Source organism: Mytilus edulis, chromosome 1 (assembly GCF_963676685.1).
Source record: "Mytilus edulis chromosome 1, xbMytEdul2.2, whole genome shotgun sequence".
Lineage (NCBI taxonomy): Eukaryota > Metazoa > Mollusca > Bivalvia > Mytilida > Mytilidae > Mytilus > Mytilus edulis.
This window is the reverse complement of record NC_092344.1, coordinates 6,644,684-6,669,607: the sequence shown is the minus strand read 5'-3', so window position 1 is coordinate 6,669,607 and position 24,924 is coordinate 6,644,684. Positions and strand designations below refer to the sequence as shown.

The 24,924-nt window shown below is 35.9% G+C and overlaps 20 non-coding genes across 20 annotated transcripts; all 20 read left to right on the top strand.

Annotated features, from left to right (window-relative positions):
• The first annotated feature begins 1,821 nt into the window (after positions 1-1,821).
• LOC139507381 (5S ribosomal RNA) lies at positions 1,822-1,940 on the top strand. The gene has a single exon (XR_011660669.1). It is a non-coding gene; the product is annotated as a 5S ribosomal RNA (ribosomal RNA).
• A 142-nt stretch (positions 1,941-2,082) lies between these two features.
• LOC139507370 (5S ribosomal RNA) lies at positions 2,083-2,201 on the top strand. The gene has a single exon (XR_011660666.1). It is a non-coding gene; the product is annotated as a 5S ribosomal RNA (ribosomal RNA).
• A 1,975-nt stretch (positions 2,202-4,176) lies between these two features.
• LOC139507352 (5S ribosomal RNA) lies at positions 4,177-4,295 on the top strand. Its single transcript, XR_011660664.1, has one exon. It is a non-coding gene; the product is annotated as a 5S ribosomal RNA (ribosomal RNA).
• Positions 4,296-4,437: 142 nt separating this feature from the next.
• On the top strand, positions 4,438-4,556 carry LOC139507346 (5S ribosomal RNA). Its single transcript, XR_011660663.1, has one exon. It is a non-coding gene; the product is annotated as a 5S ribosomal RNA (ribosomal RNA).
• Positions 4,557-6,129: 1,573 nt separating this feature from the next.
• On the top strand, positions 6,130-6,248 carry LOC139507337 (5S ribosomal RNA). Its single transcript, XR_011660661.1, has one exon. It is a non-coding gene; the product is annotated as a 5S ribosomal RNA (ribosomal RNA).
• Positions 6,249-6,390: 142 nt separating this feature from the next.
• LOC139507329 (5S ribosomal RNA) lies at positions 6,391-6,509 on the top strand. Its single transcript, XR_011660656.1, has one exon. It is a non-coding gene; the product is annotated as a 5S ribosomal RNA (ribosomal RNA).
• Positions 6,510-8,484: 1,975 nt separating this feature from the next.
• LOC139507322 (5S ribosomal RNA) lies at positions 8,485-8,603 on the top strand. Its single transcript, XR_011660654.1, has one exon. It is a non-coding gene; the product is annotated as a 5S ribosomal RNA (ribosomal RNA).
• A 142-nt stretch (positions 8,604-8,745) lies between these two features.
• LOC139507314 (5S ribosomal RNA) lies at positions 8,746-8,864 on the top strand. Its single transcript, XR_011660652.1, has one exon. It is a non-coding gene; the product is annotated as a 5S ribosomal RNA (ribosomal RNA).
• A 1,992-nt stretch (positions 8,865-10,856) lies between these two features.
• Positions 10,857-10,975, top strand: LOC139507306 (5S ribosomal RNA). Its single transcript, XR_011660651.1, has one exon. It is a non-coding gene; the product is annotated as a 5S ribosomal RNA (ribosomal RNA).
• A 142-nt stretch (positions 10,976-11,117) lies between these two features.
• LOC139507299 (5S ribosomal RNA) lies at positions 11,118-11,236 on the top strand. The gene has a single exon (XR_011660650.1). It is a non-coding gene; the product is annotated as a 5S ribosomal RNA (ribosomal RNA).
• A 1,990-nt stretch (positions 11,237-13,226) lies between these two features.
• LOC139507288 (5S ribosomal RNA) lies at positions 13,227-13,345 on the top strand. Its single transcript, XR_011660649.1, has one exon. It is a non-coding gene; the product is annotated as a 5S ribosomal RNA (ribosomal RNA).
• Positions 13,346-13,487: 142 nt separating this feature from the next.
• On the top strand, positions 13,488-13,606 carry LOC139507277 (5S ribosomal RNA). Its single transcript, XR_011660648.1, has one exon. It is a non-coding gene; the product is annotated as a 5S ribosomal RNA (ribosomal RNA).
• Positions 13,607-15,596: 1,990 nt separating this feature from the next.
• On the top strand, positions 15,597-15,715 carry LOC139507255 (5S ribosomal RNA). Its single transcript, XR_011660646.1, has one exon. It is a non-coding gene; the product is annotated as a 5S ribosomal RNA (ribosomal RNA).
• A 142-nt stretch (positions 15,716-15,857) lies between these two features.
• Positions 15,858-15,976, top strand: LOC139507244 (5S ribosomal RNA). Its single transcript, XR_011660645.1, has one exon. It is a non-coding gene; the product is annotated as a 5S ribosomal RNA (ribosomal RNA).
• A 1,990-nt stretch (positions 15,977-17,966) lies between these two features.
• On the top strand, positions 17,967-18,085 carry LOC139507235 (5S ribosomal RNA). The gene has a single exon (XR_011660643.1). It is a non-coding gene; the product is annotated as a 5S ribosomal RNA (ribosomal RNA).
• A 142-nt stretch (positions 18,086-18,227) lies between these two features.
• LOC139507224 (5S ribosomal RNA) lies at positions 18,228-18,346 on the top strand. The gene has a single exon (XR_011660632.1). It is a non-coding gene; the product is annotated as a 5S ribosomal RNA (ribosomal RNA).
• A 1,990-nt stretch (positions 18,347-20,336) lies between these two features.
• Positions 20,337-20,455, top strand: LOC139507213 (5S ribosomal RNA). The gene has a single exon (XR_011660621.1). It is a non-coding gene; the product is annotated as a 5S ribosomal RNA (ribosomal RNA).
• Positions 20,456-20,597: 142 nt separating this feature from the next.
• Positions 20,598-20,716, top strand: LOC139507205 (5S ribosomal RNA). Its single transcript, XR_011660614.1, has one exon. It is a non-coding gene; the product is annotated as a 5S ribosomal RNA (ribosomal RNA).
• A 1,990-nt stretch (positions 20,717-22,706) lies between these two features.
• On the top strand, positions 22,707-22,825 carry LOC139507194 (5S ribosomal RNA). The gene has a single exon (XR_011660607.1). It is a non-coding gene; the product is annotated as a 5S ribosomal RNA (ribosomal RNA).
• A 142-nt stretch (positions 22,826-22,967) lies between these two features.
• On the top strand, positions 22,968-23,086 carry LOC139507183 (5S ribosomal RNA). Its single transcript, XR_011660596.1, has one exon. It is a non-coding gene; the product is annotated as a 5S ribosomal RNA (ribosomal RNA).
• Positions 23,087-24,924: the final 1,838 nt, after the last annotated feature.

The window sequence follows — 24,924 nt, the reverse complement described above, 5'->3', positions numbered from 1 at the left end:
GAAATATTTTTACGTGAAATACATGCAAGTCAAGTTAGATACACTTAAGAATTCCACTCCTTCCACATGCATGTGGCTACATATATTTCTTTTTTTAAATTAGGTCTCGTAAAGGTCGTCTGTGATAATATGGTATCCGCCATTTGTCGTCATTTGAAATCGCCTCTTTTTTTTTTATCAGGGCATATATGATTCACTATTTTTCTGAAAGGATTCTGATCAGCAAAAAAAAAATCATTATAGCAAAAACAAATAATAAACAATAAATACTAATTATATCTTGTAAAGTTCTAGTAAAAAATTCGAATATTTGAAACGTCTTTCATCTCGGTCAAGGAAGTCCCGGTTTCGAAGTTTGCCATCTTTGTGTGCTTTCATATCGAAGGCAAAATCTAAATTTCTGGGAAGTCTCTTTATTTCTACGTATATCTGAAAGCAAAAACATATAAAGAAATGATTTTACTACAAATGTATATCAGTTTTACGGCACAATCTAGTTTTTGTGAAATAATACAACACGTTTTCTGAGGAAGAATCGCACGAGAGAAATTGACAAGTTGTACATTAATCGTAAATATTTCTTCACTCGTGGTATTTTGTTTAATTCTTATGACATATTCTGAAAGAAAAATTCCTGCTGAAGATTTTCGTGTATGATTTATATATCAAAAAGTACAATTTATTTGAAACAAATGATTAAAACTTGTCGAACAAGCACACAGATTTTCTTGTCGATCTGTTTGAATTAGATTGTCATGAAAGTTTAAGGGTGCTCTCGTCGAGGTCCGCGTTAGATAGATAATTACACTCTGTGTCAGTGCGAATTGCATATCATTGTAATCTGTCGTTCATTCGCACACATCGTTCAACAACCAAAGCCGCAAAATGTCAGACGCACCAGCACCAGTAGTAAAGACCCCAGCTAAGTCACCAAAGAAGAAAGCTGCAGCTAAACCAAAGAAAGTAGCTACTCATCCAAAATACAGCGAGATGGTCGGAAAGGCTATATCTGCTTTGAAAGAGCGTGGAGGCTCCAGCCGTCAAGCCATCCTTAAGTATATCTTAGCAAACTTCAGCGTTGGTAGCGATGCAAAAACAGTCAACACTCACTTGAAGTTAGCTCTGAAATCAGGAGTGAAGAGCAATAGCTTGAAACAGTCGAAGGGTACCGGCGCTTCTGGAAGCTTTAAGATTGGGGAAGTGGCTAAACCAGCTAAGAAACCAGCAAAGAAAGTAGTTAAACCTAAAGCCGCCAAGCCAAAGAAGGCAAAGACACCTACCAAAAAGACTGCCGCAAAGAAACCTGCAGCAAAGAAACCAGCAGGTGAAAAGAAAGCAGCTAAACCAAAAGCAAAGAAACCAGCTGCAAAGAAACCTGCTGCAAAACCTGCTGCCAAATCTGCAAAGAAAGCCACAAAATCTCCCAAGAAGACAAAGGCTGCAGCTAAACCAAAGAAGGCAAAGACACCAAAGAAGAAGTAAATGAAGGAAGCATCATGATGCTTTTAAAGCTTAAACAGCCCTTTTAAGGGCTACCAAATTTTTTCAAAAAGAGTCTGAAATTGTTGCATGGTATTAGTCACAAATAAAATATAGCTTGTCCCATATTCTAAATCTCTCTTTCTTCTCTGCAATTTTTTTTACTATAAAGTCCATGTGTACTTGCTAAGTTTTACTATCTTCCACTCTGGATCGTGCAGTAAGTATTTAGTTTTGCTTCTATCTTAAACCTGAAAAAAATCTTTTTTTATACAAATTCTAGATCTGTTCAAAATTGCTTTACTTCCTAACTTTATATATCAAAAATTTTAACACTTCTGTGTCTACGACCATATCACGTTGAAAACACCGGTTCTCGTCCGATCACCGAAGTTAAGCAACGTCGAGCCCGGTTAGTACTTGGATGGGTGACCGCCTGGGAATACCGGGTGTTGTAGACATTTTTTGTACCTATAATTTTGAATTTCTACCAAACATATTATTATTGTAAAGTTTTGCTTCTGAAAAAAATCTATTTTATATAAATTTTGTTCAAAAATGCTACTACCTAACCTTATATATCAAAAAATTTAACACTTCTGTGTCTACGACCATATCACGTTGAAAACACCGGTTCTCGTCCGATCACCGAAGTTAAGCAACGTCGAGCCCGGTTAGTACTTGGATGGGTGACCGCCTGGGAATACCGGGTGTTGTAGACATTTTTTTTTTACTTATAATTTTGCATTCCTACCAAACATGATTGTTGTATGATTTTTTTTAACTAATTTACTTGGATGTAATATTCAACATATCTAGCTATCAATGAATGAAGAAAACAGAAAATAAATCATTCATAAATTTATTTATTTTTCAATACCCATCTGCATGGTGAAATATTTTTACGTGAAATACATGCAAGTCAAGTTAGATACACTTAAGAATTCCACTCCTTCCACATGCATGTGGCTACATATATTTCTTTTTTTAAATTAGGTCTCGTAAAGGTCGTCTGTGATAATATGGTATCCGCCATTTGTCGTCATTTGAAATCGCCTCTTTTTTTTACCAGGGCATATATGATTCACTATTTTTCTGAAAGGATTCTGATCAGCAAAAAAAAAATCATTATAGCAAAAACAAATAATAAACAATAAATACTAATTATATCTTGTAAAGTTCTAGTAAAAAATTCGAATATTTGAAACGTCTTTCATCTCGGTCAAGGAAGTCCCGGTTTCGAAGTTTGCCATCTTTGTGTGATTTCATATCGAAGGCAAAATCTAAATTTCTGGGAAGTCTCTTTATTTCTACGTATATCTGAAAGCAAAAACATATAAAGAAATGATTTTACTACAAATGTATATCAGTTTTACGGCACAATCTAGTTTTTGTGAAATAATACAACACGTTTTCTGAGGAAGAATCGCACGAGAGAAATTGACAAGTTGTACATTAATCGTAAATATTTCTTCACTCGTGGTATTTTGTTTAATTCTTATGACATATTCTGAAAGAAAAATTCCTGCTGAAGATTTTCGTGTATGATTTATATATCAAAAAGTACAATTTATTTGAAACAAATGATTAAAACTTGTCGAACAAGCACACAGATTTTCTTGTCGATCTGTTTGAATTAGATTGTCATGAAAGTTTAAGGGTGCTCTCGTCGAGGTCCGCGTTAGATAGATAATTACACTCTGTGTCAGTGCGAATTGCATATCATTGTAATCTGTCGTTCATTCGCACACATCGTTCAACAACCAAAGCCGCAAAATGTCAGACGCACCAGCACCAGTAGTAAAGACCCCAGCTAAGTCACCAAAGAAGAAAGCTGCAGCTAAACCAAAGAAAGTAGCTACTCATCCAAAATACAGCGAGATGGTCGGAAAGGCTATATCTGCTTTGAAAGAGCGTGGAGGCTCCAGCCGTCAAGCCATCCTTAAGTATATCTTAGCAAACTTCAGCGTTGGTAGCGATGCAAAAACAGTCAACACTCACTTGAAGTTAGCTCTGAAATCAGGAGTGAAGAGCAATAGCTTGAAACAGTCGAAGGGTACCGGCGCTTCTGGAAGCTTTAAGATTGGGGAAGTGGCTAAACCAGCTAAGAAACCAGCAAAGAAAGTAGTTAAACCTAAAGCCGCCAAGCCAAAGAAGAAAAAGACTGCCGCAAAGAAACCTGCAGCAAAGAAACCAGCAGGTGAAAAGAAAGCAGCTAAACCAAAAGCAAAGAAACCAGCTGCAAAGAAACCTGCTGCAAAACCTGCTGCCAAATCTGCAAAGAAAGCCACAAAATCTCCCAAGAAGACAAAGGCTGCAGCTAAACCAAAGAAGGCAAAGACACCAAAGAAGAAGTAAATGAAGGAAGCATCATGATGCTTTTAAAGCTTAAACAGCCCTTTTAAGGGCTACCAAATTTTTTCAAAAAGAGTCTGAAATTGTTGCATGGTATTAGTCACAAATAAAATATAGCTTGTCCCATATTCTAAATCTCTCTTTCTTCTCTGCAATTTTTTTTACTATAAAGTCCATGTGTACTTGCTAAGTTTTACTATCTTCCACTCTGGATCGTGCAGTAAGTATTTAGTTTTGCTTCTATCTTAAACCTGAAAAAAATCTTTTTTTATACAAATTCTAGATCTGTTCAAAATTGCTTTACTTCCTAACTTTATATATCAAAAATTTTAACACTTCTGTGTCTACGACCATATCACGTTGAAAACACCGGTTCTCGTCCGATCACCGAAGTTAAGCAACGTCGAGCCCGGTTAGTACTTGGATGGGTGACCGCCTGGGAATACCGGGTGTTGTAGACATTTTTTGTACCTATAATTTTGAATTTCTACCAAACATATTATTATTGTAAAGTTTTGCTTCTGAAAAAAATCTATTTTATATAAATTTTGTTCAAAAATGCTACTACCTAACCTTATATATCAAAAAATTTAACACTTCTGTGTCTACGACCATATCACGTTGAAAACACCGGTTCTCGTCCGATCACCGAAGTTAAGCAACGTCGAGCCCGGTTAGTACTTGGATGGGTGACCGCCTGGGAATACCGGGTGTTGTAGACATTTTTTTTTTACTTATAATTTTGCATTCCTACCAAACATGATTGTTGTATGATTTTTTTTAACTAATTTACTTGGATGTAATATTCAACATATCTAGCTATCAATGAATGAAGAAAACAGAAAATAAATCATTCATAAATTTATTTATTTTTCAATACCCATCTGCATGGTGAAATATTTTTACGTGAAATACATGCAAGTCAAGTTAGATACACTTAAGAATTCCACTCCTTCCACATGCATGTGGCTACATATATTTCTTTTTTTAAATTAGGTCTCGTAAAGGTCGTCTGTGATAATATGGTATCCGCCATTTGTCGTCATTTGAAATCGCCTCTTTTTTTTACCAGGGCATATATGATTCACTATTTTTCTGAAAGGATTCTGATCAGCAAAAAAAAAATCATTATAGCAAAAACAAAAAGTACAATTTATTTGAAACAAATGATTAAAACTTGTCGAACAAGCACACAGATTTTCTTGTCGATCTGTTTGAATTAGATTGTCATGAAAGTTTAAGGGTGCTCTCGTCGAGGTCCGCGTTAGATAGATAATTACACTCTGTGTCAGTGCGAATTGCATATCATTGTAATCTGTCGTTCATTCGCACACATCGTTCAACAACCAAAGCCGCAAAATGTCAGACGCACCAGCACCAGTAGTAAAGACCCCAGCTAAGTCACCAAAGAAGAAAGCTGCAGCTAAACCAAAGAAAGTAGCTACTCATCCAAAATACAGCGAGATGGTCGGAAAGGCTATATCTGCTTTGAAAGAGCGTGGAGGCTCCAGCCGTCAAGCCATCCTTAAGTATATCTTAGCAAACTTCAGCGTTGGTAGCGATGCAAAAACAGTCAACACTCACTTGAAGTTAGCTCTGAAATCAGGAGTGAAGAGCAATAGCTTGAAACAGTCGAAGGGTACCGGCGCTTCTGGAAGCTTTAAGATTGGGGAAGTGGCTAAACCAGCTAAGAAACCAGCAAAGAAAGTAGTTAAACCTAAAGCCGCCAAGCCAAAGAAGGCAAAGACACCTACCAAAAAGACTGCCGCAAAGAAACCTGCAGCAAAGAAACCAGCAGGTGAAAAGAAAGCAGCTAAACCAAAAGCAAAGAAACCAGCTGCAAAGAAACCTGCTGCAAAACCTGCTGCCAAATCTGCAAAGAAAGCCACAAAATCTCCCAAGAAGACAAAGGCTGCAGCTAAACCAAAGAAGGCAAAGACACCAAAGAAGAAGTAAATGAAGGAAGCATCATGATGCTTTTAAAGCTTAAACAGCCCTTTTAAGGGCTACCAAATTTTTTCAAAAAGAGTCTGAAATTGTTGCATGGTATTAGTCACAAATAAAATATAGCTTGTCCCATATTCTAAATCTCTCTTTCTTCTCTGCAATTTTTTTTACTATAAAGTCCATGTGTACTTGCTAAGTTTTACTATCTTCCACTCTGGATCGTGCAGTAAGTATTTAGTTTTGCTTCTATCTTAAACCTGAAAAAAATCTTTTTTTATACAAATTCTAGATCTGTTCAAAATTGCTTTACTTCCTAACTTTATATATCAAAAATTTTAACACTTCTGTGTCTACGACCATATCACGTTGAAAACACCGGTTCTCGTCCGATCACCGAAGTTAAGCAACGTCGAGCCCGGTTAGTACTTGGATGGGTGACCGCCTGGGAATACCGGGTGTTGTAGACATTTTTTGTACCTATAATTTTGAATTTCTACCAAACATATTATTATTGTAAAGTTTTGCTTCTGAAAAAAATCTATTTTATATAAATTTTGTTCAAAAATGCTACTACCTAACCTTATATATCAAAAAATTTAACACTTCTGTGTCTACGACCATATCACGTTGAAAACACCGGTTCTCGTCCGATCACCGAAGTTAAGCAACGTCGAGCCCGGTTAGTACTTGGATGGGTGACCGCCTGGGAATACCGGGTGTTGTAGACATTTTTTTTTTACTTATAATTTTGCATTCCTACCAAACATGATTGTTGTATGATTTTTTTTAACTAATTTACTTGGATGTAATATTCAACATATCTAGCTATCAATGAATGAAGAAAACAGAAAATAAATCATTCATAAATTTATTTATTTTTCAATACCCATCTGCATGGTGAAATATTTTTACGTGAAATACATGCAAGTCAAGTTAGATACACTTAAGAATTCCACTCCTTCCACATGCATGTGGCTACATATATTTCTTTTTTTAAATTAGGTCTCGTAAAGGTCGTCTGTGATAATATGGTATCCGCCATTTGTCGTCATTTGAAATCGCCTCTTTTTTTTACCAGGGCATATATGATTCACTATTTTTCTGAAAGGATTCTGAACAGCAAAAAAAAAATCATTATAGCAAAAACAAATAATAAACAATAAATACTAATTATATCTTGTAAAGTTCTAGTAAAAAATTCGAATATTTGAAACGTCTTTCATCTCGGTCAAGGAAGTCCCGGTTTCGAAGTTTGCCATCTTTGTGTGCTTTCATATCGAAGGCAAAATCTAAATTTCTGGGAAGTCTCTTTATTTCTACGTATATCTGAAAGCAAAAACATATAAAGAAATGATTTTACTACAAATGTATATCAGTTTTACGGCACAATCTAGTTTTTGTGAAATAATACAACACGTTTTCTGAGGAAGAATCGCACGAGAGAAATTGACAAGTTGTACATTAATCGTAAATATTTCTTCACTCGTGGTATTTTGTTTAATTCTTATGACATATTCTGAAAGAAAAATTCCTGCTGAAGATTTTCGTGTATGATTTATATATCAAAAAGTACAATTTATTTGAAACAAATGATTAAAACTTGTCGAACAAGCACACAGATTTTCTTGTCGATCTGTTTGAATTAGATTGTCATGAAAGTTTAAGGGTGCTCTCGTCGAGGTCCGCGTTAGATAGATAATTACACTCTGTGTCAGTGCGAATTGCATATCATTGTAATCTGTCGTTCATTCGCACACATCGTTCAACAACCAAAGCCGCAAAATGTCAGACGCACCAGCACCAGTAGTAAAGACCCCAGCTAAGTCACCAAAGAAGAAAGCTGCAGCTAAACCAAAGAAAGTAGCTACTCATCCAAAATACAGCGAGATGGTCGGAAAGGCTATATCTGCTTTGAAAGAGCGTGGAGGCTCCAGCCGTCAAGCCATCCTTAAGTATATCTTAGCAAACTTCAGCGTTGGTAGCGATGCAAAAACAGTCAACACTCACTTGAAGTTAGCTCTGAAATCAGGAGTGAAGAGCAATAGCTTGAAACAGTCGAAGGGTACCGGCGCTTCTGGAAGCTTTAAGATTGGGGAAGTGGCTAAACCAGCTAAGAAACCAGCAAAGAAAGTAGTTAAACCTAAAGCCGCCAAGCCAAAGAAGAAAAAGACTGCCGCAAAGAAACCTGCAGCAAAGAAACCAGCAGGTGAAAAGAAAGCAGCTAAACCAAAAGCAAAGAAACCAGCTGCAAAGAAACCTGCTGCAAAACCTGCTGCCAAATCTGCAAAGAAAGCCACAAAATCTCCCAAGAAGACAAAGGCTGCAGCTAAACCAAAGAAGGCAAAGACACCAAAGAAGAAGTAAATGAAGGAAGCATCATGATGCTTTTAAAGCTTAAACAGCCCTTTTAAGGGCTACCAAATTTTTTCAAAAAGAGTCTGAAATTGTTGCATGGTATTAGTCACAAATAAAATATAGCTTGTCCCATATTCTAAATCTCTCTTTCTTCTCTGCAATTTTTTTTACTATAAAGTCCATGTGTACTTGCTAAGTTTTACTATCTTCCACTCTGGATCGTGCAGTAAGTATTTAGTTTTGCTTCTATCTTAAACCTGAAAAAAATCTTTTTTTATACAAATTCTAGATCTGTTCAAAATTGCTTTACTTCCTAACTTTATATATCAAAAATTTTAACACTTCTGTGTCTACGACCATATCACGTTGAAAACACCGGTTCTCGTCCGATCACCGAAGTTAAGCAACGTCGAGCCCGGTTAGTACTTGGATGGGTGACCGCCTGGGAATACCGGGTGTTGTAGACATTTTTTGTACCTATAATTTTGAATTTCTACCAAACATATTATTATTGTAAAGTTTTGCTTCTGAAAAAAATCTATTTTATATAAATTTTGTTCAAAAATGCTACTACCTAACCTTATATATCAAAAAATTTAACACTTCTGTGTCTACGACCATATCACGTTGAAAACACCGGTTCTCGTCCGATCACCGAAGTTAAGCAACGTCGAGCCCGGTTAGTACTTGGATGGGTGACCGCCTGGGAATACCGGGTGTTGTAGACATTTTTTTTTACTTATAATTTTGCATTCCTACCAAACATAATTGTTGTATGATTTTTTTTAACTAATTTACTTGGATGTAATATTCAACATATCTAGCTATCAATGAATGAAGAAAACAGAAAATAAATCATTCATAAATTTATTTATTTTTCAATACCCATCTGCATGGTGAAATATTTTTACGTGAAATACATGCAAGTCAAGTTAGATACACTTAAGAATTCCACTCCTTCCACATGCATGTGGCTACATATATTTCTTTTTTTAAATTAGGTCTCGTAAAGGTCGTCTGTGATAATATGGTATCCGCCATTTGTCGTCATTTGAAATCGCCTCTTTTTTTTTTACCAGGGCATATATGATTCACTATTTTTCTGAAAGGATTCTGATCAGCAAAAAAAAAAATCATTATAGCAAAAACAAATAATAAACAATAAATACTAATTATATCTTGTAAAGTTCTAGTAAAAAATTCGAATATTTGAAACGTCTTTCATCTCGGTCAAGGAAGTCCCGGTTTCGAAGTTTGCCATCTTTGTGTGCTTTCATATCGAAGGCAAAATCTAAATTTCTGGGAAGTCTCTTTATTTCTACGTATATCTGAAAGCAAAAACATATAAAGAAATGATTTTACTACAAATGTATATCAGTTTTACGGCACAATCTAGTTTTTGTGAAATAATACAACACGTTTTCTGAGGAAGAATCGCACGAGAGAAATTGACAAGTTGTACATTAATCGTAAATATTTCTTCACTCGTGGTATTTTGTTTAATTCTTATGACATATTCTGAAAGAAAAATTCCTGCTGAAGATTTTCGTGTATGATTTATATATCAAAAAGTACAATTTATTTGAAACAAATGATTAAAACTTGTCGAACAAGCACACAGATTTTCTTGTCGATCTGTTTGAATTAGATTGTCATGAAAGTTTAAGGGTGCTCTCGTCGAGGTCCGCGTTAGATAGATAATTACACTCTGTGTCAGTGCGAATTGCATATCATTGTAATCTGTCGTTCATTCGCACAGATCGTTCAACAACCAAAGCCGCAAAATGTCAGACGCACCAGCACCAGTAGTAAAGACCCCAGCTAAGTCACCAAAGAAGAAAGCTGCAGCTAAACCAAAGAAAGTAGCTACTCATCCAAAATACAGCGAGATGGTCGGAAAGGCTATATCTGCTTTGAAAGAGCGTGGAGGCTCCAGCCGTCAAGCCATCCTTAAGTATATCTTAGCAAACTTCAGCGTTGGTAGCGATGCAAAAACAGTCAACACTCACTTGAAGTTAGCTCTGAAATCAGGAGTGAAGAGCAATAGCTTGAAACAGTCGAAGGGTACCGGCGCTTCTGGAAGCTTTAAGATTGGGGAAGTGGCTAAACCAGCTAAGAAACCAGCAAAGAAAGTAGTTAAACCTAAAGCCGACAAGCCAAAGAAGGCAAAGACACCTACCAAAAAGACTGCCGCAAAGAAACCTGCAGCAAAGAAACCAGCAGGTGAAAAGAAAGCAGCTAAACCAAAAGCAAAGAAACCAGCTGCAAAGAAACCTGCTGCAAAACCTGCTGCCAAATCTGCAAAGAAAGCCACAAAATCTCCCAAGAAGACAAAGGCTGCAGCTAAACCAAAGAAGGCAAAGACACCAAAGAAGAAGTAAATGAAGGAAGCATCATGATGCTTTTAAAGCTTAAACAGCCCTTTTAAGGGCTACCAAATTTTTTCAAAAAGAGTCTGAAATTGTTGCATGGTATTAGTCACAAATAAAATATAGCTTGTCCCATATTCTAAATCTCTCTTTCTTCTCTGCAATTTTTTTTACTATAAAGTCCATGTGTACTTGCTAAGTTTTACTATCTTCCACTCTGGATCGTGCAGTAAGTATTTAGTTTTGCTTCTATCTTAAACCTGAAAAAAATCTTTTTTTATACAAATTCTAGATCTGTTCAAAATTGCTTTACTTCCTAACTTTATATATCAAAAATTTTAACACTTCTGTGTCTACGACCATATCACGTTGAAAACACCGGTTCTCGTCCGATCACCGAAGTTAAGCAACGTCGAGCCCGGTTAGTACTTGGATGGGTGACCGCCTGGGAATACCGGGTGTTGTAGACATTTTTTGTACCTATAATTTTGAATTTCTACCAAACATATTATTATTGTAAAGTTTTGCTTCTGAAAAAAATCTATTTTATATAAATTTTGTTCAAAAATGCTACTACCTAACCTTATATATCAAAAAATTTAACACTTCTGTGTCTACGACCATATCACGTTGAAAACACCGGTTCTCGTCCGATCACCGAAGTTAAGCAACGTCGAGCCCGGTTAGTACTTGGATGGGTGACCGCCTGGGAATACCGGGTGTTGTAGACATTTTTTTTTACTTATAATTTTGCATTCCTACCAAACATAATTGTTGTATGATTTTTTTTAACTAATTTACTTGGATGTAATATTCAACATATCTAGCTATCAATGAATGAAGAAAACAGAAAATAAATCATTCATAAATTTATTTATTTTTCAATACCCATCTGCATGGTGAAATATTTTTACGTGAAATACATGCAAGTCAAGTTAGATACACTTAAGAATTCCACTCCTTCCACATGCATGTGGCTACATATATTTCTTTTTTTAAATTAGGTCTCGTAAAGGTCGTCTGTGATAATATGGTATCCGCCATTTGTCGTCATTTGAAATCGCCTCTTTTTTTTTACCAGGGCATATATGATTCACTATTTTTCTGAAAGGATTCTGATCAGCAAAAAAAAAATCATTATAGCAAAAACAAATAATAAACAATAAATACTAATTATATCTTGTAAAGTTCTAGTAAAAAATTCGAATATTTGAAACGTCTTTCATCTCGGTCAAGGAAGTCCCGGTTTCGAAGTTTGCCATCTTTGTGTGCTTTCATATCGAAGGCAAAATCTAAATTTCTGGGAAGTCTCTTTATTTCTACGTATATCTGAAAGCAAAAACATATAAAGAAATGATTTTACTACAAATGTATATCAGTTTTACGGCACAATCTAGTTTTTGTGAAATAATACAACACGTTTTCTGAGGAAGAATCGCACGAGAGAAATTGACAAGTTGTACATTAATCGTAAATATTTCTTCACTCGTGGTATTTTGTTTAATTCTTATGACATATTCTGAAAGAAAAATTCCTGCTGAAGATTTTCGTGTATAATTTATATATCAAAAAGTACAATTTATTTGAAACAAATGATTAAAACTTGTCGAACAAGCACACAGATTTTCTTGTCGATCTGTTTGAATTAGATTGTCATGAAAGTTTAAGGGTGCTCTCGTCGAGGTCCGCGTTAGATAGATAATTACACTCTGTGTCAGTGCGAATTGCATATCATTGTAATCTGTCGTTCATTCGCACACATCGTTCAACAACCAAAGCCGCAAAATGTCAGACGCACCAGCACCAGTAGTAAAGACCCCAGCTAAGTCACCAAAGAAGAAAGCTGCAGCTAAACCAAAGAAAGTAGCTACTCATCCAAAATACAGCGAGATGGTCGGAAAGGCTATATCTGCTTTGAAAGAGCGTGGAGGCTCCAGCCGTCAAGCCATCCTTAAGTATATCTTAGCAAACTTCAGCGTTGGTAGCGATGCAAAAACAGTCAACACTCACTTGAAGTTAGCTCTGAAATCAGGAGTGAAGAGCAATAGCTTGAAACAGTCGAAGGGTACCGGCGCTTCTGGAAGCTTTAATATTGGGGAAGTGGCTAAACCAGCTAAGAAACCAGCAAAGAAAGTAGTTAAACCTAAAGCCGCCAAGCCAAAGAAGGCAAAGACACCTACCAAAAAGACTGCCGCAAAGAAACCTGCAGCAAAGAAACCAGCAGGTGAAAAGAAAGCAGCTAAACCAAAAGCAAAGAAACCAGCTGCAAAGAAACCTGCTGCAAAACCTGCTGCCAAATCTGCAAAGAAAGCCACAAAATCTCCCAAGAAGACAAAGGCTGCAGCTAAACCAAAGAAGGCAAAGACACCAAAGAAGAAGTAAATGAAGGAAGCATCATGATGCTTTTAAAGCTTAAACAGCCCTTTTAAGGGCTACCAAATTTTTTCAAAAAGAGTCTGAAATTGTTGCATGGTATTAGTCACAAATAAAATACAGCTTGTCCCATATTCTAAATCTCTCTTTCTTCTCTGCAATTTTTTTTACTATAAAGTCCATGTGTACTTGCTAAGTTTTACTATCTTCCACTCTGGATCGTGCAGTAAGTATTTAGTTTTGCTTCTATCTTAAACCTGAAAAAAATCTTTTTTTATACAAATTCTAGATCTGTTCAAAATTGCTTTACTTCCTAACTTTATATATCAAAAATTTTAACACTTCTGTGTCTACGACCATATCACGTTGAAAACACCGGTTCTCGTCCGATCACCGAAGTTAAGCAACGTCGAGCCCGGTTAGTACTTGGATGGGTGACCGCCTGGGAATACCGGGTGTTGTAGACATTTTTTGTACCTATAATTTTGAATTTCTACCAAACATATTATTATTGTAAAGTTTTGCTTCTGAAAAAAATCTATTTTATATAAATTTTGTTCAAAAATGCTACTACCTAACCTTATATATCAAAAAATTTAACACTTCTGTGTCTACGACCATATCACGTTGAAAACACCGGTTCTCGTCCGATCACCGAAGTTAAGCAACGTCGAGCCCGGTTAGTACTTGGATGGGTGACCGCCTGGGAATACCGGGTGTTGTAGACATTTTTTTTTACTTATAATTTTGCATTCCTACCAAACATAATTGTTGTATGATTTTTTTTAACTAATTTACTTGGATGTAATATTCAACATATCTAGCTATCAATGAATGAAGAAAACAGAAAATAAATCATTCATAAATTTATTTATTTTTCAATACCCATCTGCATGGTGAAATATTTTTACGTGAAATACATGCAAGTCAAGTTAGATACACTTAAGAATTCCACTCCTTCCACATGCATGTGGCTACATATATTTCTTTTTTTAAATTAGGTCTCGTAAAGGTCGTCTGTGATAATATGGTATCCGCCATTTGTCGTCATTTGAAATCGCCTCTTTTTTTTTACCAGGGCATATATGATTCACTATTTTTCTGAAAGGATTCTGATCAGCAAAAAAAAAATCATTATAGCAAAAACAAATAATAAACAATAAATACTAATTATATCTTGTAAAGTTCTAGTAAAAAATTCGAATATTTGAAACGTCTTTCATCTCGGTCAAGGAAGTCCCGGTTTCGAAGTTTGCCATCTTTGTGTGCTTTCATATCGAAGGCAAAATCTAAATTTCTGGGAAGTCTCTTTATTTCTACGTATATCTGAAAGCAAAAACATATAAAGAAATGATTTTACTACAAATGTATATCAGTTTTACGGCACAATCTAGTTTTTGTGAAATAATACAACACGTTTTCTGAGGAAGAATCGCACGAGAGAAATTGACAAGTTGTACATTAATCGTAAATATTTCTTCACTCGTGGTATTTTGTTTAATTCTTATGACATATTCTGAAAGAAAAATTCCTGCTGAAGATTTTCGTGTATAATTTATATATCAAAAAGTACAATTTATTTGAAACAAATGATTAAAACTTGTCGAACAAGCACACAGATTTTCTTGTCGATCTGTTTGAATTAGATTGTCATGAAAGTTTAAGGGTGCTCTCGTCGAGGTCCGCGTTAGATAGATAATTACACTCTGTGTCAGTGCGAATTGCATATCATTGTAATCTGTCGTTCATTCGCACACATCGTTCAACAACCAAAGCCGCAAAATGTCAGACGCACCAGCACCAGTAGTAAAGACCCCAGCTAAGTCACCAAAGAAGAAAGCTGCAGCTAAACCAAAGAAAGTAGCTACTCATCCAAAATACAGCGAGATGGTCGGAAAGGCTATATCTGCTTTGAAAGAGCGTGGAGGCTCCAGCCGTCAAGCCATCCTTAAGTATATCTTAGCAAACTTCAGCGTTGGTAGCGATGCAAAAACAGTCAACACTCACTTGAAGTTAGCTCTGAAATCAGGAGTGAAGAGCAATAGCTTGAAACAGTCGAAGGGTACCGGCGCTTCTGGAAGCTTTAATATTGGGGAAGTGGCTAAACCAGCTAAGAAACCAGCAAAGAAAGTAGTTAAACCTAAAGCCGCCAAGCCAAAGAAGGCAAAGACACCTACCAAAAAGACTGCCGCAAAGAAACCTGCAGCAAAGAAACCAGCAGGTGAAAAGAAAGCAGCTAAACCAAAAGCAAAGAAACCAGCTGCAAAGAAACCTGCTGCAAAACCTGCTGCCAAATCTGCAAAGAAAGCCACAAAATCTCCCAAGAAGACAAAGGCTGCAGCTAAACCAAAGAAGGCAAAGACACCAAAGAAGAAGTAAATGAAGGAAGCATCATGATGCTTTTAAAGCTTAAACAGCCCTTTTAAGGGCTACCAAATTTTTTCAAAAAGAGTCTGAAATTGTTGCATGGTATTAGTCACAAATAAAATACAGCTTGTCCCATATTCTAAATCTCTCTTTCTTCTCTGCAATTTTTTTTACTATAAAGTCCATGTGTACTTGCTAAGTTTTACTATCTTCCACTCTGGATCGTGCAGTAAGTATTTAGTTTTGCTTCTATCTTAAACCTGAAAAAAATCTTTTTTTATACAAATTCTAGATCTGTTCAAAATTGCTTTACTTCCTAACTTTATATATCAAAAATTTTAACACTTCTGTGTCTACGACCATATCACGTTGAAAACACCGGTTCTCGTCCGATCACCGAAGTTAAGCAACGTCGAGCCCGGTTAGTACTTGGATGGGTGACCGCCTGGGAATACCGGGTGTTGTAGACATTTTTTGTACCTATAATTTTGAATTTCTACCAAACATATTATTATTGTAAAGTTTTGCTTCTGAAAAAAATCTATTTTATATAAATTTTGTTCAAAAATGCTACTACCTAACCTTATATATCAAAAAATTTAACACTTCTGTGTCTACGACCATATCACGTTGAAAACACCGGTTCTCGTCCGATCACCGAAGTTAAGCAACGTCGAGCCCGGTTAGTACTTGGATGGGTGACCGCCTGGGAATACCGGGTGTTGTAGACATTTTTTTTTACTTATAATTTTGCATTCCTACCAAACATAATTGTTGTATGATTTTTTTTAACTAATTTACTTGGATGTAATATTCAACATATCTAGCTATCAATGAATGAAGAAAACAGAAAATAAATCATTCATAAATTTATTTATTTTTCAATACCCATCTGCATGGTGAAATATTTTTACGTGAAATACATGCAAGTCAAGTTAGATACACTTAAGAATTCCACTCCTTCCACATGCATGTGGCTACATATATTTCTTTTTTTAAATTAGGTCTCGTAAAGGTCGTCTGTGATAATATGGTATCCGCCATTTGTCGTCATTTGAAATCGCCTCTTTTTTTTTACCAGGGCATATATGATTCACTATTTTTCTGAAAGGATTCTGATCAGCAAAAAAAAAATCATTATAGCAAAAACAAATAATAAACAATAAATACTAATTATATCTTGTAAAGTTCTAGTAAAAAATTCGAATATTTGAAACGTCTTTCATCTCGGTCAAGGAAGTCCCGGTTTCGAAGTTTGCCATCTTTGTGTGCTTTCATATCGAAGGCAAAATCTAAATTTCTGGGAAGTCTCTTTATTTCTACGTATATCTGAAAGCAAAAACATATAAAGAAATGATTTTACTACAAATGTATATCAGTTTTACGGCACAATCTAGTTTTTGTGAAATAATACAACACGTTTTCTGAGGAAGAATCGCACGAGAGAAATTGACAAGTTGTACATTAATCGTAAATATTTCTTCACTCGTGGTATTTTGTTTAATTCTTATGACATATTCTGAAAGAAAAATTCCTGCTGAAGATTTTCGTGTATAATTTATATATCAAAAAGTACAATTTATTTGAAACAAATGATTAAAACTTGTCGAACAAGCACACAGATTTTCTTGTCGATCTGTTTGAATTAGATTGTCATGAAAGTTTAAGGGTGCTCTCGTCGAGGTCCGCGTTAGATAGATAATTACACTCTGTGTCAGTGCGAATTGCATATCATTGTAATCTGTCGTTCATTCGCACACATCGTTCAACAACCAAAGCCGCAAAATGTCAGACGCACCAGCACCAGTAGTAAAGACCCCAGCTAAGTCACCAAAGAAGAAAGCTGCAGCTAAACCAAAGAAAGTAGCTACTCATCCAAAATACAGCGAGATGGTCGGAAAGGCTATATCTGCTTTGAAAGAGCGTGGAGGCTCCAGCCGTCAAGCCATCCTTAAGTATATCTTAGCAAACTTCAGCGTTGGTAGCGATGCAAAAACAGTCAACACTCACTTGAAGTTAGCTCTGAAATCAGGAGTGAAGAGCAATAGCTTGAAACAGTCGAAGGGTACCGGCGCTTCTGGAAGCTTTAATATTGGGGAAGTGGCTAAACCAGCTAAGAAACCAGCAAAGAAAGTAGTTAAACCTAAAGCCGCCAAGCCAAAGAAGGCAAAGACACCTACCAAAAAGACTGCCGCAAAGAAACCTGCAGCAAAGAAACCAGCAGGTGAAAAGAAAGCAGCTAAACCAAAAGCAAAGAAACCAGCTGCAAAGAAACCTGCTGCAAAACCTGCTGCCAAATCTGCAAAGAAAGCCACAAAATCTCCCAAGAAGACAAAGGCTGCAGCTAAACCAAAGAAGGCAAAGACACCAAAGAAGAAGTAAATGAAGGAAGCATCATGATGCTTTTAAAGCTTAAACAGCCCTTTTAAGGGCTACCAAATTTTTTCAAAAAGAGTCTGAAATTGTTGCATGGTATTAGTCACAAATAAAATACAGCTTGTCCCATATTCTAAATCTCTCTTTCTTCTCTGCAATTTTTTTTACTATAAAGTCCATGTGTACTTGCTAAGTTTTACTATCTTCCACTCTGGATCGTGCAGTAAGTATTTAGTTTTGCTTCTATCTTAAACCTGAAAAAAATCTTTTTTTATACAAATTCTAGATCTGTTCAAAATTGCTTTACTTCCTAACTTTATATATCAAAAATTTTAACACTTCTGTGTCTACGACCATATCACGTTGAAAACACCGGTTCTCGTCCGATCACCGAAGTTAAGCAACGTCGAGCCCGGTTAGTACTTGGATGGGTGACCGCCTGGGAATACCGGGTGTTGTAGACATTTTTTGTACCTATAATTTTGAATTTCTACCAAACATATTATTATTGTAAAGTTTTGCTTCTGAAAAAAATCTATTTTATATAAATTTTGTTCAAAAATGCTACTACCTAACCTTATATATCAAAAAATTTAACACTTCTGTGTCTACGACCATATCACGTTGAAAACACCGGTTCTCGTCCGATCACCGAAGTTAAGCAACGTCGAGCCCGGTTAGTACTTGGATGGGTGACCGCCTGGGAATACCGGGTGTTGTAGACATTTTTTTTTACTTATAATTTTGCATTCCTACCAAACATAATTGTTGTATGATTTTTTTTAACTAATTTACTTGGATGTAATATTCAACATATCTAGCTATCAATGAATGAAGAAAACAGAAAATAAATCATTCATAAATTTATTTATTTTTCAATACCCATCTGCATGGTGAAATATTTTTACGTGAAATACATGCAAGTCAAGTTAGATACACTTAAGAATTCCACTCCTTCCACATGCATGTGGCTACATATATTTCTTTTTTTAAATTAGGTCTCGTAAAGGTCGTCTGTGATAATATGGTATCCGCCATTTGTCGTCATTTGAAATCGCCTCTTTTTTTTTACCAGGGCATATATGATTCACTATTTTTCTGAAAGGATTCTGATCAGCAAAAAAAAAATCATTATAGCAAAAACAAATAATAAACAATAAATACTAATTATATCTTGTAAAGTTCTAGTAAAAAATTCGAATATTTGAAACGTCTTTCATCTCGGTCAAGGAAGTCCCGGTTTCGAAGTTTGCCATCTTTGTGTGCTTTCATATCGAAGGCAAAATCTAAATTTCTGGGAAGTCTCTTTATTTCTACGTATATCTGAAAGCAAAAACATATAAAGAAATGATTTTACTACAAATGTATATCAGTTTTACGGCACAATCTAGTTTTTGTGAAATAATACAACACGTTTTCTGAGGAAGAATCGCACGAGAGAAATTGACAAGTTGTACATTAATCGTAAATATTTCTTCACTCGTGGTATTTTGTTTAATTCTTATGACATATTCTGAAAGAAAAATTCCTGCTGAAGATTTTCGTGTATAATTTATATATCAAAAAGTACAATTTATTTGAAACAAATGATTAAAACTTGTCGAACAAGCACACAGATTTTCTTGTCGATCTGTTTGAATTAGATTGTCATGAAAGTTTAAGGGTGCTCTCGTCGAGGTCCGCGTTAGATAGATAATTACACTCTGTGTCAGTGCGAATTGCATATCATTGTAATCTGTCGTTCATTCGCACACATCGTTCAACAACCAAAGCCGCAAAATGTCAGACGCACCAGCACCAGTAGTAAAGACCCCAGCTAAGTCACCAAAGAAGAAAGCTGCAGCTAAACCAAAGAAAGTAGCTACTCATCCAAAATACAGCGAGATGGTCGGAAAGGCTATATCTGCTTTGAAAGAGCGTGGAGGCTCCAGCCGTCAAGCCATCCTTAAGTATATCTTAGCAAACTTCAGCGTTGGTAGCGATGCAAAAACAGTCAACACTCACTTGAAGTTAGCTCTGAAATCAGGAGTGAAGAGCAATAGCTTGAAACAGTCGAAGGGTACCGGCGCTTCTGGAAGCTTTAATATTGGGGAAGTGGCTAAACCAGCTAAGAAACCAGCAAAGAAAGTAGTTAAACCTAAAGCCGCCAAGCCAAAGAAGGCAAAGACACCTACCAAAAAGACTGCCGCAAAGAAACCTGCAGCAAAGAAACCAGCAGGTGAAAAGAAAGCAGCTAAACCAAAAGCAAAGAAACCAGCTGCAAAGAAACCTGCTGCAAAACCTGCTGCCAAATCTGCAAAGAAAGCCACAAAATCTCCCAAGAAGACAAAGGCTGCAGCTAAACCAAAGAAGGCAAAGACACCAAAGAAGAAGTAAATGAAGGAAGCATCATGATGCTTTTAAAGCTTAAACAGCCCTTTTAAGGGCTACCAAATTTTTTCAAAAAGAGTCTGAAATTGTTGCATGGTATTAGTCACAAATAAAATACAGCTTGTCCCATATTCTAAATCTCTCTTTCTTCTCTGCAATTTTTTTTACTATAAAGTCCATGTGTACTTGCTAAGTTTTACTATCTTCCACTCTGGATCGTGCAGTAAGTATTTAGTTTTGCTTCTATCTTAAACCTGAAAAAAATCTTTTTTTATACAAATTCTAGATCTGTTCAAAATTGCTTTACTTCCTAACTTTATATATCAAAAATTTTAACACTTCTGTGTCTACGACCATATCACGTTGAAAACACCGGTTCTCGTCCGATCACCGAAGTTAAGCAACGTCGAGCCCGGTTAGTACTTGGATGGGTGACCGCCTGGGAATACCGGGTGTTGTAGACATTTTTTGTACCTATAATTTTGAATTTCTACCAAACATATTATTATTGTAAAGTTTTGCTTCTGAAAAAAATCTATTTTATATAAATTTTGTTCAAAAATGCTACTACCTAACCTTATATATCAAAAAATTTAACACTTCTGTGTCTACGACCATATCACGTTGAAAACACCGGTTCTCGTCCGATCACCGAAGTTAAGCAACGTCGAGCCCGGTTAGTACTTGGATGGGTGACCGCCTGGGAATACCGGGTGTTGTAGACATTTTTTTTTACTTATAATTTTGCATTCCTACCAAACATAATTGTTGTATGATTTTTTTTAACTAATTTACTTGGATGTAATATTCAACATATCTAGCTATCAATGAATGAAGAAAACAGAAAATAAATCATTCATAAATTTATTTATTTTTCAATACCCATCTGCATGGTGAAATATTTTTACGTGAAATACATGCAAGTCAAGTTAGATACACTTAAGAATTCCACTCCTTCCACATGCATGTGGCTACATATATTTCTTTTTTTAAATTAGGTCTCGTAAAGGTCGTCTGTGATAATATGGTATCCGCCATTTGTCGTCATTTGAAATCGCCTCTTTTTTTTTACCAGGGCATATATGATTCACTATTTTTCTGAAAGGATTCTGATCAGCAAAAAAAAAATCATTATAGCAAAAACAAATAATAAACAATAAATACTAATTATATCTTGTAAAGTTCTAGTAAAAAATTCGAATATTTGAAACGTCTTTCATCTCGGTCAAGGAAGTCCCGGTTTCGAAGTTTGCCATCTTTGTGTGCTTTCATATCGAAGGCAAAATCTAAATTTCTGGGAAGTCTCTTTATTTCTACGTATATCTGAAAGCAAAAACATATAAAGAAATGATTTTACTACAAATGTATATCAGTTTTACGGCACAATCTAGTTTTTGTGAAATAATACAACACGTTTTCTGAGGAAGAATCGCACGAGAGAAATTGACAAGTTGTACATTAATCGTAAATATTTCTTCACTCGTGGTATTTTGTTTAATTCTTATGACATATTCTGAAAGAAAAATTCCTGCTGAAGATTTTCGTGTATAATTTATATATCAAAAAGTACAATTTATTTGAAACAAATGATTAAAACTTGTCGAACAAGCACACAGATTTTCTTGTCGATCTGTTTGAATTAGATTGTCATGAAAGTTTAAGGGTGCTCTCGTCGAGGTCCGCGTTAGATAGATAATTACACTCTGTGTCAGTGCGAATTGCATATCATTGTAATCTGTCGTTCATTCGCACACATCGTTCAACAACCAAAGCCGCAAAATGTCAGACGCACCAGCACCAGTAGTAAAGACCCCAGCTAAGTCACCAAAGAAGAAAGCTGCAGCTAAACCAAAGAAAGTAGCTACTCATCCAAAATACAGCGAGATGGTCGGAAAGGCTATATCTGCTTTGAAAGAGCGTGGAGGCTCCAGCCGTCAAGCCATCCTTAAGTATATCTTAGCAAACTTCAGCGTTGGTAGCGATGCAAAAACAGTCAACACTCACTTGAAGTTAGCTCTGAAATCAGGAGTGAAGAGCAATAGCTTGAAACAGTCGAAGGGTACCGGCGCTTCTGGAAGCTTTAATATTGGGGAAGTGGCTAAACCAGCTAAGAAACCAGCAAAGAAAGTAGTTAAACCTAAAGCCGCCAAGCCAAAGAAGGCAAAGACACCTACCAAAAAGACTGCCGCAAAGAAACCTGCAGCAAAGAAACCAGCAGGTGAAAAGAAAGCAGCTAAACCAAAAGCAAAGAAACCAGCTGCAAAGAAACCTGCTGCAAAACCTGCTGCCAAATCTGCAAAGAAAGCCACAAAATCTCCCAAGAAGACAAAGGCTGCAGCTAAACCAAAGAAGGCAAAGACACCAAAGAAGAAGTAAATGAAGGAAGCATCATGATGCTTTTAAAGCTTAAACAGCCCTTTTAAGGGCTACCAAATTTTTTCAAAAAGAGTCTGAAATTGTTGCATGGTATTAGTCACAAATAAAATACAGCTTGTCCCATATTCTAAATCTCTCTTTCTTCTCTGCAATTTTTTTTACTATAAAGTCCATGTGTACTTGCTAAGTTTTACTATCTTCCACTCTGGATCGTGCAGTAAGTATTTAGTTTTGCTTCTATCTTAAACCTGAAAAAAATCTTTTTTTATACAAATTCTAGATCTGTTCAAAATTGCTTTACTTCCTAACTTTATATATCAAAAATTTTAACACTTCTGTGTCTACGACCATATCACGTTGAAAACACCGGTTCTCGTCCGATCACCGAAGTTAAGCAACGTCGAGCCCGGTTAGTACTTGGATGGGTGACCGCCTGGGAATACCGGGTGTTGTAGACATTTTTTGTACCTATAATTTTGAATTTCTACCAAACATATTATTATTGTAAAGTTTTGCTTCTGAAAAAAATCTATTTTATATAAATTTTGTTCAAAAATGCTACTACCTAACCTTATATATCAAAAAATTTAACACTTCTGTGTCTACGACCATATCACGTTGAAAACACCGGTTCTCGTCCGATCACCGAAGTTAAGCAACGTCGAGCCCGGTTAGTACTTGGATGGGTGACCGCCTGGGAATACCGGGTGTTGTAGACATTTTTTTTTACTTATAATTTTGCATTCCTACCAAACATAATTGTTGTATGATTTTTTTTAACTAATTTACTTGGATGTAATATTCAACATATCTAGCTATCAATGAATGAAGAAAACAGAAAATAAATCATTCATAAATTTATTTATTTTTCAATACCCATCTGCATGGTGAAATATTTTTACGTGAAATACATGCAAGTCAAGTTAGATACACTTAAGAATTCCACTCCTTCCACATGCATGTGGCTACATATATTTCTTTTTTTAAATTAGGTCTCGTAAAGGTCGTCTGTGATAATATGGTATCCGCCATTTGTCGTCATTTGAAATCGCCTCTTTTTTTTACCAGGGCATATATGATTCACTATTTTTCTGAAAGGATTCTGATCAGCAAAAAAAAAATCATTATAGCAAAAACAAATAATAAACAATAAATACTAATTATATCTTGTAAAGTTCTAGTAAAAAATTCGAATATTTGAAACGTCTTTCATCTCGGTCAAGGAAGTCCCGGTTTCGAAGTTTGCCATCTTTGTGTGCTTTCATATCGAAGGCAAAATCTAAATTTCTGGGAAGTCTCTTTATTTCTACGTATATCTGAAAGCAAAAACATATAAAGAAATGATTTTACTACAAATGTATATCAGTTTTACGGCACAATCTAGTTTTTGTGAAATAATACAACACGTTTTCTGAGGAAGAATCGCACGAGAGAAATTGACAAGTTGTACATTAATCGTAAATATTTCTTCACTCGTGGTATTTTGTTTAATTCTTATGACATATTCTGAAAGAAAAATTCCTGTTGAAGATTTTCGTGTATGATTTATATATCAAAAAGTACAATTTATTTGAAACAAATGATTAAAACTTGTCGAACAAGCACACAGATTTTCTTGTCGATCTGTTTGAATTAGATTGTCATGAAAGTTTAAGGGTGCTCTCGTCGAGGTCCGCGTTAGATAGATAATTACACTCTGTGTCAGTGCGAATTGCATATCATTGTAATCTGTCGTTCATTCGCACACATCGTTCAACAACCAAAGCCGCAAAATGTCAGACGCACCAGCACCAGTAGTAAAGACCCCAGCTAAGTCACCAAAGAAGAAAGCTGCAGCTAAACCAAAGAAAGTAGCTACTCATCCAAAATACAGCGAGATGGTCGGAAAGGCTATATCTGCTTTGAAAGAGCGTGGAGGCTCCAGCCGTCAAGCCATCCTTAAGTATATCTTAGCAAACTTCAGCGTTGGTAGCGATGCAAAAACAGTCAACACTCACTTGAAGTTAGCTCTGAAATCAGGAGTGAAGAGCAATAGCTTGAAACAGTCGAAGGGTACCGGCGCTTCTGGAAGCTTTAAGATTGGGGAAGTGGCTAAACCAGCTAAGAAACCAGCAAAGAAAGTAGTTAAACCTAAAGCCGCCAAGCCAAAGAAGGCAAAGACACCTACCAAAAAGACTGCCGCAAAGAAACCTGCAGCAAAGAAACCAGCAGGTGAAAAGAAAGCAGCTAAACCAAAAGCAAAGAAACCAGCTGCAAAGAAACCTGCTGCAAAACCTGCTGCCAAATCTGCAAAGAAAGCCACAAAATCTCCCAAGAAGACAAAGGCTGCAGCTAAACCAAAGAAGGCAAAGACACCAAAGAAGAAGTAAATGAAGGAAGCATCATGATGCTTTTAAAGCTTAAACAGCCCTTTTAAGGGCTACCAAATTTTTTCAAAAAGAGTCTGAAATTGTTGCATGGTATTAGTCACAAATAAAATACAGCTTGTCCCATATTCTAAATCTCTCTTTCTTCTCTGCAATTTTTTTTACTATAAAGTCCATGTGTACTTGCTAAG